A 13,348-nucleotide genomic window follows, 5' to 3' on the forward strand; every position below is an offset into this window, starting at 1 on the left:
TCCGTAGCCAAAATGGCAAAAACGGAACCCTTATAGTTTCGTCATGTCCGTCTGTCCGTCTGTCCGTCTGTCCGTCTGTCACAGCCGATTTACTCGGAAACTATAAGTACTACAGTGATGAAATTTGATGGGAATATGTGTTGTATGAACCGCTACAAAAATATGACACTAAATAGTAAAAAAAAGAATTGGGGGTGGGGCCCCCCATACATGTAACTGAGGGATGAAATTTTTTTTTTCGATGTACATACCCGTGTGGGGTATCAATGGAAAGGTCTTTTAAAATGATATAAAGTTTTCTAAAAAACATTTTTCTTAAAGTGAACGGTTTTTGAGATATCAGCTCTCAAAGTCGTAAAAAGTATGTCCCCCCCCCTCTATTTTTATAACTACGGGGTATAAAATTCTAAAAAAAATAGAGGTGATGCATGCTAATTAACTCTTTCAACGATTTTTGGTTTGATCAAAGTATCTCTTATAGTTTTTGAGATAGGTTGATTTAACTGTAATTTATTATATTTGCTGCTACGGAACCCTTTGTGCGCGAGCCCGACTCGCACTTGGCCGGTTTTATTTGTTGTAATTTAGTCAAATTATGTATGTATATTATTTCAGATGAACACTATAAAATACGACTGTATTTTATAGTGTTCATCTGAAAAAAAATTGTTATTTTATGTCTTATCCACGAACTGGGATATTTCGATATTTGAGGTTTTGTGTGAAAAGTGTAACAGCAAAAGTTGTAGAAAAAAAATTAATTACATACAACTTTACCATTACACTTTAGTCCGCAGTTATGGTTTTTTTTTTAATCGAAAAACCAGCCCCCCTAGGCAAGTGGCTTTCTATTAGCGTAAAGTTCAATAGAATAGATTATGAATGTATGAGATTGACGTTTGATTACAACGACCACGACGATTGATTACGTCAATCTCATACATTCATAATCTATTCTATTGAACTTTACGCTAATAGAAAGCCACTTGTATAGGAGGGCTGTTATTTGTCCTCAAATTACGACCACAGGTCGACCCTAATAAACTTTTTCTATAATTTTTGTTATATTGTAATTGATTTCATTGTTTACTTTTAAGTCTATTACTTTCTATATTACTTTTAAGTCTCAAAATTCAATAAAAACATTGTATTGAACAGTATTAATTTGTTAATTTAAAAAAGTTAAATTAGTGGTCCACTTAGGTCGTGGACCTAGCCCAGGGGGGGGTCATGACCCCGTGACCCCCCCCCCTGGATCCGCGCTTGTTTGGCATATTACTTACGATAATATAATATGATGTAACATACCTATGTATTTTGTAAAATTAAATTGTAAAACTGACATGATTAAAACGAGCAACTATGGAGTTTCTTGCCGATTCTTCTCCGTAGATACTGCTTTCCGAATCGGTGGTAAATGTTAAAAATATGTAATGACGTTTCAAAAGTGCTTCTAGAAGAAGTCTTATTGAATAAATAAATGTTTGAGTTTGAGTTTTGAGTTTGAATATTTTTATATTTTTGCAATAAATAGTGCTAATACTTATGATTAATGTCGGCATTTTTATAGATTAGAGTTTAGACGAATGAGACCTTTTGTATGAACATAATAATTACATAACAACTCTGGACTAGATTCACGTTGTTACTTATCACGTAACACGTTGAATCATACGTTCTTAAACCTATTCGCGTATTAAAATTGCTAATTTTAGAACCAAAACGACTTAAGTATTTTGTGCAAAAATTCACGTTTTTTCCTAACAAGAACTTTATCAAGTTACACAACTCGTGACATCACATACGGTCAATAGGAAATTACCGTAAAAATCTTTGATTAAACATAAATTTGCCTAAATTAAATGTATATTTGTTTAAATTAAAATTGTAAATATAAATAAAACAAATATTTCACCATTATATAAATGATAACATTGTTTGTTGGCAATAGCGTATGCAAATATTTGTAGTTTTACCAGTATAAAGTATTATATTATCTTAGGTATTACAATGTATATCTACTATCGAATAACTTGCATTTTATTATTTGTGTTACGTAGTAACGATAAAAAACCAAGGTTATGGCATTTTTATGAGGGGAAATCTTGCATAGATACCCCCTGGTGAAGGAGAGTTTCTGTGTTCCCGGTAGTGAACCGGTAGCTACTAGAGAAGCGCGTACCATCCAGTGGCGGATTTATAGATTTGCCGCCCGTAGGCTATTCAATTTTTGCCGCCTCTAAATTTTTATATCTTAGTCCACAATCATAAGTACTAATTTTCTATCAATAAAATTTCAACTTTATAATTTGTGCTCCATCATCCTCGTTACATCAACTTTTCCCATATAGTTATTATTATTGAGAACTATGGTACCGTGTTAGATCCTTGATTATTTTTACAGCAAAGAATTATGGTGGTACTACCATCTTAGACCACATCTTATCTTTCCATCAGGCGAGATTGTGGTCAATCGTGGCGCTTCCCTATCCAATACAATACAATAAAAAAAAAGACGGGTTGCACTCCGGGAGTGCCGGCAGAAGTGAAAACTTGATTATTAACGTTGAGCATGTTTGATATTTTGGAATGGTATCCGTCTTACGCTTTTTCGATCAGGTCACGTGTCCTGACGCGAGTTTAAGATTTTATACCCATTACAGAAAAAGTGCTCAACGCCGCTAAAGAAGTTTTCACTTCAAAAAGTCGTGGGCTATGTCGGATTCTTACCGACTTTTCATAACACAATTCTAATCCGGGTATTGGTTGGAATTCTTCCAGGACCAGAAAATTCTACCGATCTACTGACTCTACTGTATGATCTCCTACAAGTAGTTTAAAACAAAGTCGATTCCCACTGTCTGTCTGTCAGTCTTTCCCTATGTCTTCCCCTTTGAACTTTATAACTACGCAATTTTGATACAATTTTTTTATAGAGAAGTTCAAAATAAATGTGTTTTAGAAAACGCAGCTCGCAGGCGAAACCAAGAGGGGAATGATAGTAATATTATATTACAACTAGCTGTTGCCCGCAGCTTCGCCTGCGTAGATAAAAAGATAAAGGAGAATGGGCATTTTACTATAGAAGTTGGGCCTGAACCCTTGAGTTGGACCAATACACATGAGATATTGTTTTTATAATAGATCATAACACATACATAACAGGAAAAATATATATAAAAAAATAATCAACCGGGTTTTTGTACAGTCACATCAAGTTTTATTTCTTTGTGTATAATATTTTCTGTAATAAATAACTGTTATAAGACAATGACAATATCTTTATGTTACTCCAATTCACTTTCACTTACAAATACGTACTAATCTTAAGCCTTCTAATAACCGAAATACACTAATATTATGTTTTGTAACAGGTACCTATACCGTGTTTATTATAATTCAACGTAGTTAGACGTTTTTTGTGGTTAAACTCAGTCACTCCAGTGACATTTAGATTTATATTTACTTCACTCGAATTAAAAACACCGTTATTATGCGCAAAATAATAGCCAAATAAATAAAACGTTTTGCCTCGACTGTACAAGAACCCGGTTGATTTATTTTTTTATTTTATTTTTTTCGTAAGGTATGTGTAATGATCTATCACAAAAACAATATTTCGTGTGTATTGGTCTTAGCCCAACTTTCAGGCCCAATTTGCCCATTCTCCTTTTCATGGTAAAACTTTCATCCCCTATTTAATCCCCTCGGGGGATGAATTTTCTAAAATCCTTTCTTAGGGGACGCCTACGTTATGACATCTACCTGCATGCCAAATTTCAGCCCGATACGTCCAGTGGTTTGGGCTGTGTGTTGATAGATCACTATATCAGTCACCTTTGAGTTTTATATATATATATATATATATGTCGGAGCAAGATGTAGATTGTGAATCTATTTTCAAGCTGTGGGCGTTGCGTTGGGTAATCGAGCAAAGAAACACCTCAAACTCAATCATTTCTTTATTTACCACCGATTCGGAAAGCAGTATCTACAGAGAAGAACCGGCAAGAAACTCCATAGTTGCTCTTTTTAATCATGTCAGTTTTACCATACAATACAATCACTTTAATAACCGTTACGTTACACATTTAAATTAAACACTAGCAAAGAAAAGGTTAACAGTTCCTAGTAGTGGAAGATCCGAACTCTTCGATGTTCGAATGTGAAGTGCCGTCCCGAGGGCGAGCCTTCACCGGCTCGACCCGGTACAAGCATGAAGTAAGCCGCCAACTTCACTGTGCTGCCACCTCCCTGAACTCGTGCTTCGAGTCGTTTTACATCCGCGCTATTGACCGTCTCCGACACGGCCATCCTGCGCTGAACACGTCCTCGTGTTTGTGGGTGCTGTAACACAGAAAACATCTCGCACAGTACATGCTCTTCGGCCAATCCTGACAAATTTTTACAATTAAACTCTGATATTTAATTTTTAGGCTTTTAAACCACAAAACTGAAAAAAACTAAATCCTTAAGATCACTTAGTTGTCCGTAAGTCTATCAGTCTATCTATCAAGACCTTTGAAATTCATATCGCATACCATCGTCCCGTTAAGCTTTGAAAAGTAATTATAACAGTCGATCAAAAGATAGCAGTTTTCGACATTCGCAGGGGACACGAGGAATCAATACCTTCAGGATATTTCTTGTGAACACAGAATCATGAAATTTGTACAAGAAACGTCCTATAGCAAAGAATCTCATAATACAAAATTTAAGTTCATATGTAAACAGGTTTTTTTCTTAATTTGAATATCCTAAATTAATTTCCAACTTCATCCCTTTGAAATTAACCATTTTGATTAAAATAATGAAACATTGAATTCTGATCATTTCAATTAAATTACTACTAAAAGAAAGTAACGCATAAGCGACCAAACACCACTTTCACTGCTATTGTCATCAGAAGATCATTATTAAAGTATCACAAAAAAACTAGAGCATGAATCTTATCCGAGGCCTGTGGCTTTTCACTAAGCCCATCATCACACACGCATTCCACCGAATGCCAACTCTGGCTTTTCACTAAGCCCATCATCACACACGCATTCCACCGAATGCCAACTATGGCTTTTCACTAAGCCCAACAACACACACGCATTCCTCCGAATGCAAACTCTGGCTTTTCACTAAGCCCCACAACAAACCTCATGTTTGTTCCACACGCATTCCTCCGAATGCCGAGTCCCACGGACTCCATATTCCATATCCAATGGTCTCTACAAGACCCAACCTCCGCCAGCGTCACCCGCGCACCGCGCATCCACGGTTTACTATAAGCAGCTATCTGTACTCCTAATAGCAGACGCCGGCTTCAACGGACTACGGTAATACCGCGTATCCACGGTTTACTATAAGCCGCCATAACTCCTAATAGCAGACACCGACTTCAACGGACTACGGTAATACCGCGCATCCACGGTTTACTACAAGCAGCTATCGATACGCCTAATAGCACTTCAACGGACTACGATAAAACCGCGCATCCACGGTTTACTATAAGCAGCCATAACCCCTTATAGCAGACACCGACTTCAACGGACTACGGCTACGAAATGACTACTGGCACACTCTGACCAATCGAACTAAGATTCACCGCTATCACTCAACTCAAACTCAAGTTTCAAACATTAATCAACTTCAAGTGGTACTTGGCCCTCAGGCATCCTCAATATATTAACAAAGTGAAGTTACCCGAACATTGTATAAACAACATCTGTCTTTTCAAAGCGATTATTGGTGTTTACAGGATTCAATAGCTCAACAGTTAAAAAAAAAGTGAAACCTGAACTGACTAAGAATATTTCGTTTTTCGTTTTAATAAACTCAAGTTATCTCCTATACAGCCATACTGACAATCATGCGTCCCCGTACGCCATTTCTCACACTACATTACTGCGGTAATTCATCTCGGGATACCAAAATAACTACTATCCTGCCTCAGCCCACACTGACCTTACAGGGTAACCATACTGCCCCGGTCCTCCTGACCGGTCAGAACACATATCTACTATCCTGGACCTCATGCCAGATAGAACACCACAATCCTTCGATGAACTACATTACCATCACAATATTATTTCACGCAACACACATTTACTTCACAACGTACGAGACAACACAACCATCAGTATGCTACAACTATACTCCACTACAACTCTGCTGAACCACATCTATCATTGTGATAGCCTGTGCAGCTTGCTCAAATGTTAACAGCAGTTTTATTTTGTTGTCAATTATGATCATTGACAAAATACAGCACAAAAATAACATCTTAAAAAGTTTAAAACTCTAATAAAATAAAACGCTTGAATCGACAGACAAGAACTAAAAAAACTATATTTTAAAAACCGAACATATCAAAACCTAACACACATCTTGCTACATGTCGCTACTAAATAGTTTGTATATGAGTGATATTGTCGATATAAAATAACACCCCTACTTATCACAATATTCACTAAACAATCATATACAAAATTATTCTATACAAACTATGCCAAGAAGCAACATAAATTTATAATGTTTTGCTGAACATAAACTTTTAGTAAGAATATCAGCTGGCATATCAGCTGTTGGCAAATACAGCACCTTAACAATTTTATCTCTTACTAGATCACAACAAAAATGATATTTAATATCGATGTGCTTTGTACGTTTATGAAATGCTGGATTTGCACACAGCTTCTGCGCACCTTGGTTATCATTAAATATGCAAATAGTGTACATCTTATTGGTTATTTCATATTGTAATTCCTTAAGATATAATGCTTCTCTACATGCTTCAGATAGACCAATATACTCTGATTCAGTGCTAGAGAGAGCTACACATTTCTGTTTTCTACACTCCCATGATATTACACCATCAGATAACAAAAAACACATTCCAGTATATGATCTCCTATCTTCAGAGTTAGAAGCCCAATCAGCATCTACATAGCCTGTTATTTCTGAATTACCTTCTTTACAATATTTTATTCCATAACATTTAGTTCGTTTTAAATACCTTAATACTCTTTTTGCATATTCCCAATGCTCTTTTGTGTGACAATTATTAAACTGACTTAAAAAACTTATAGAGTAACTAATATCTGGCCTAGTTAAGACTGACAAGTACATCAAACTACCAATTAGTTGTTGATAGGGCACATGACTATTTGCCCCTACTGGACCTTTATTTACATTTAATTTGACCTCCATCGGAGTATCAACAGTCTTACAATCACTTAAATTAAATCTGCTTAAAAGTTGATCAATATAAGCTTCCTGACTCAAAGTTACATATCCTTTATCTTTATTGAAGGTTACATTCATTCCAAGACATAATTTAGCTTCACCTAAGTCCTTAATGCTGAAATTATTAGATAAAATCTGTTTCAAGTTATTAGTTTCAATTATATCATTGGAAAATATAAAGAAATCGTCGACATAGACTGTCACAATGGTCTTACAATTATTAATATTCTTTGTATACATACATGGTTCTATTTTTGACCTTTTGTAACCATTACTGATCAAACAATTATCAACCTTTTTATTCCAAGCTCTAGAGGCTTGCTTAAGTCCATAAATGGCCTTTTTAAGTTTCAATACTTTATGATCTGAACTACTACTATTATAACAATCTGGCATTTTCATGTAAATGGTTTCCTCTAAATCACCATTCAAGAAAGCAGTCTTGACATCTAAATGGTGAACATCCATACCTAACTTTACAGACAATGCAAATAATAGTCGAAGGGTTGTATGTCTCACTACAGGCGAAAATGTTTCTGTGTAATCTACACCATATTTTTGGGTGAAGCCCTTTGCGACCAAACGAGCACGATAACGCACATTGTTTTCACTATCGTACTTTTTTCGTAACACCCACTTGCACTGCACTATAGTACCATCTTTTGGTACATCTACGAGTTCCCATGCACTATGATTCTCGAATGACTGTAGCTCATCCTGTACTGCCGCTAACCAATGTTCTTTCTCTGGACCTTCCAAAGCTTCCTGCAAGGATATCTCATCCATGAACATGTTGTCATCTTTTATACAAGCACTTGCAAATCCATATCTGTCTGGCTGCTGCCTACGCCGGGGACCAGATATTATGTTGACATTGTTCAATATAATGGAGTCTTCACTGTCTGTTGTACCAGTCTCAGAGCTATCTAATGTGTCTTCTTCACAAGGTACATATAGTTCACTGCTGTCATCTGTGTTCGAGCTCTCTGATTGTTCAAGTGAATCTTCCTGAGGTGTCAAGTCTTTTTCCTCCACTGGAACCATATTCACTTCATCTGAACAATTTTCCTGTACCTTCAGATCACTCTCTGTCTCCATCTTCTCCAACACTATAACATCTCGACTGGTAGTAATGACATTAGTCTTCGGGTTGTAAATTCTGTACCCTTTGACCTCATTGGAATAGCCGACAAGGATACATTTATCAGACTTTCTGTCCCACTTTAATCTCTTTTGTTTCGGCACATGTACCATGACTGTACTACCGAAAACACGAAGATGACTTACATCAGGCTTTCTGCCTGTCCATATCTCGAAAGGAGTTTTATAATTTAATGATGCAGTCACAGTCCTGTTCTGTAAGTACACTGCTGTGTGTGCCGCCTCTGCCCAAAACCTTTTCTCGAGACCTGCATCAAACAGTAGACACTTGGCTTTCTCAACGACAGTCCGATTATATCGTTCCGAGAGGCCATTCTGCTCGGGAGTGTATGGGTTCGTTTTGTGATGTACGATCCCATGCGACTTCAAAAAATTGTCAAACTTACTGTTGCAGAATTCTGTCCCGTTGTCACTTCTCAAGATCTTTATGCTGCAATTAAGTTGATTCTCAACCTCTGCTTTATACTGTTGAAAACATGTTAATGCCTCATCTTTACTTTTCAAAAAATAAATGTATGTCATACGACTAAAATCGTCTATGAACAGCATAAAGTATCTAGAACCACCTAGAGATAGGTTTTCCATTGGTCCGCAGAGATCAGTATGCACAATATGTAGCAACTCAGTACTTCTGTTACCTTCTTTGGGAAAAGGTAAGCGGCTCTGCTTCCCCTCACAGCATGCAACACATGATGACTTTGATATATCAGTCTTACTATCAAGTGTCAATCCCTGTACAGCATCTTGCATCTTGTTCAAATACTGGCTGTTGACATGACCTAGACGTCGATGCCAAACTTCACTGGACACCATCACTGCAACCGATGAACAACACTCAGGCATGTTTAGTTTATACACACCATTCAACAGACTCGCTGTAGCCACTAATACTCCTGCTTGGTTGAAAATCTGACATCCATTATTGTTGAATGAAACTTTGTTTCCTTTTGATATAAGTTGACTAACAGACAACAGATTTGTAGTCAACTTCGGCACGCATAATACATCTTCCACTGTAATATCGTATTCACAGGCATGCGTCTTTGTCGTAATCTGCACATCTCCAGTACATACTACTGGTATTTTATCTTTATTTGCCACGACAATTTCTTTGATCATAACATCTCGCGACACATTTGACAACCATTCTTCGTTCGCGGTAAGATGAACACTCGCCCCGGAGTCAATATACCAGTCACTTTTACAAAATTCACCATTCAGGAACACGGCGCTAAACGCGTTACTTCTTGTGCGTTCATTTTTATTTGTATTCGACGCATTTTTGTCCGAAAATGTACACTGATTGCGATAATGTCCTGTTTGTTTACATTTGTAGCATCTAATGACTTTTGGTTTTGACTTTGACAAGTTTGACATCTGTTCAGTGTTACCAACATTCCGTTTCATCTTATAACTCGAAATTCTCAGCCGCAAAAGCCCATTCGCTGTAGTTTTCACGTCCTTTCAATTTAGGCACACTAACAAGATAATTCGACATCTGTTCAGTGTTACCAACATTCCGTTTCATCTTATAACTCGCAAATGCTCCACTGGAATTGGAAGCGCTACTGTCTTTGCCATTTCCACTTTCTTCCATGTCCAATAATTTTGTTTTAATGGCGTCTGATGTCAATGGTATGCCGCAATGCTCAATCGCCATTATCATAGGGGAATATTTTTCTGTTAATCCCGCTAACAAAAGCGATGCGACCCACTCATCATTGATATTAAAGCCCGTACCGCTTAATTTTTGGCTTGTTTCAATGATTTGTGTCACGTACGAAGTCATTGAAGCACTATTTTCGAGTCGTATTGAAATCAAACTCCTCAGCAAACTGATTCTTCTCGTGAATCCTGAGTCATCAAATAGGTTCTTCAATTTCTTCCACAGCTCATGTGTCGTTTGTACACTTTTTATATGCACATAAAGCGACGAATCTATTGTCATGATCAGCTTAGCTCTGGTTTTCGCGTCACCTGCTGCTCCTATTTCTGCTGGTACAGTCTCCGACTTGATGCAATCAGACAATCCCTCCAGCACCAGAAAATTCTCAGCCGCAAAAGCCCATTCGGTGTAGTTTTCACGTCCTTTCAATTTAGGCACACTAACAAGATAATTCGTCGTCATTTTCAACTAAAAAATCTGGGCCAAGTTAAGACTGACAAGTACATCAAACTACCAATTAGTTGTTGATAGGGCACATGACTATTTGCCCCTACTGGACCTTTATTTACATTTAATTTGACCTCCATCGGAGTATCAACAGTCTTACAATCACTTAAATTAAATCTGCTTAAAAGTTGATCAATATAAGCTTCCTGACTCAAAGTTACATATCCTTTATCTTTATTGAAGGTTACATTCATTCCAAGACATAATTTAGCTTCACCTAAGTCCTTAATGCTGAAATTATTAGATAAAATCTGTTTCAAGTTATTAGTTTCAATTATATCATTGGAAAATATAAAGAAATCGTCGACATAGACTGTCACAATGGTCTTACAATTATTAATATTCTTTGTATACATACATGGTTCTATTTTTGACCTTTTGTAACCATTACTGATCAAACAATTATCAACCTTTTTATTCCAAGCTCTAGAGGCTTGCTTAAGTCCATAAATGGCCTTTTTAAGTTTCAATACTTTATGATCTGAACTACTACTAATATAACAATCTGGCATTTTCATGTAAATGGTTTCCTCTAAATCACCATTCAAGAAAGCAGTCTTGACATCTAAATGGTGAACATCCATACCTAACTTTACAGACAATGCAAATAATAGTCGAAGGGTTGTATGTCTCACTACAGGCGAAAATGTTTCTGTGTAATCTACACCATATTTTTGGGTGAAGCCCTTTGCGACCAAACGAGCACGATAACGCACATTGTTTTCACTATCGTACTTTTTTCGTAACACCCACTTGCACTGCACTATAGTACCATCTTTTGGTACATCTACGAGTTCCCATGCACTATGATTCTCGAATGACTGTAGCTCATCCTGTACTGCCGCTAACCAATGTTCTTTCTCTGGACCTTCCAAAGCTTCCTGCAAGGATATCTCATCCATGAACATGTTGTCATCTTTTATACAAGCACTTGCAAATCCATATCTGTCTGGCTGCTGCCTACGCCGGGGACCAGATATTATGTTGACATTGTTCAATATAATGGAGTCTTCACTGTCTGTTGTACCAGTCTCAGAGCTATCTAATGTGTCTTCTTCACAAGGTACATATAGTTCACTGCTGTCATCTGTGTTCAAGCTCTCTGATTGTTCAAGTGAATCTTCCTGAGGTGTCAAGTCTTTTTCCTCCACTGGAACCATATTCACTTCATCTGAACAATTTTCCTGTACCTTCAGATCACTCTCTGTCTCCATCTTCTCCAACACTATAACATCTCGACTGGTAGTAATGGCATTAGTCTTCGGGTTGTAAATTCTGTACCCTTTGACCTCATTGGAATAGCCGACAAGGATACATTTATCAGACTTTCTGTCCCACTTTAATCTCTTTTGTTTCGGCACATGTACCATGACTGTACTACCGAAAACACGAAGATGACTTACATCAGGCTTTCTGCCTGTCCATATCTCGAAAGGAGTTTTATAATTTAATGATGCGGTCACAGTCCTGTTCTGTAAGTACACTGCTGTGTGTGCCGCCTCTGCCCAAAACCTTTTCTCGAGACCTGCATCAAACAGTAGACACTTGGCTTTCTCAACGACAGTCCGATTATATCGTTCCGAGAGGCCATTCTGCTCGGGAGTGTATGGGTTCGTTTTGTGATGTACGATCCCATGCAACTTCAAAAAATTGTCAAACTTACTGTTGCAGAATTCTGTCCCGTTGTCACTTCTCAAGATCTTTATGCTGCAATTAAGTTGATTCTCAACCTCTGCTTTATACTGTTGAAAACATGTTAATGCCTCATCTTTACTTTTCAAAAAATAAATGTATGTCATACGACTAAAATCGTCTATGAACAGCATAAAGTATCTAGAACCACCTAGAGATAGGTTTTCCATTGGTCCGCAGAGATCAGTATGCACAATATGTAGCAACTCAGTACTTCTGTTACCTTCTTTGGGAAAAGGTAAGCGGCTCTGCTTCCCCTCACAGCATGCAACACATGATGACTTTGATATAACAGTCTTACTATCAAGTGTCAATCCCTGTACAGCATCTTGCATCTTGTTCAAATACTGGCTGTTGACATGACCTAGACGTCGATGCCAAACTTCACTGGACACCATCACTGCAGCCGATGAACAACACTCAGGCATGTTTAGTTTATACACACCATTCAACAGACTCGCTGTAGCCACTAATACTCCTGCTTGGTTGAAAATCTGACATCCATTATTGTTGAATGAAACTTTGTTTCCTTTTGATATAAGTTTACTAACAGACAACAGATTTGTAGTCAACTTCGGCACGCATAATACATCTTCCACTGTAATATCGTATTCACAGGCATGCGTCTTTGTCGTAATCTGCACATCTCCAGTACATACTACTGGTATTTTATCTTTATTTGCCACGACAATTTCTTTGATCATAACATCTCGCGACACATTTGACAACCATTCTTCGTTCGCGGTAAGATGAACACTCGCCCCGGAGTCAATATACCAGTCACTTTTACAAAATTCACCATTCAGGAACACGGCGCTAAACGCGTTACTTCTTGTGCGTTCATTTTTATTTGTATTCGACGCATTTTTGTCCGAAAATGTACACTGATTGCGATAATGTCCTGTTTGTTTACATTTGTAGCATCTAATGACTTTTGGTTTTGACTTTGACAAGTTTGACATCTGTTCAGTGTTACCAACATTCCGTTTCATCTTATAACTCGCAAATGCTCCACTGGAATTGGAAGCGCTACTGTCTTTGCCATTTCCACTTTCTTCCATGTCCAATAATTTTGTTTTAATGGCG

Source organism: Colias eurytheme, chromosome 25 (genome assembly GCF_061535395.1).
Source record: "Colias eurytheme isolate Ceu_HAF_F1 chromosome 25, ilColEury1 Martin Lab GWU primary, whole genome shotgun sequence".
Taxonomy (NCBI): Eukaryota; Metazoa; Arthropoda; class Insecta; order Lepidoptera; family Pieridae; genus Colias; species Colias eurytheme.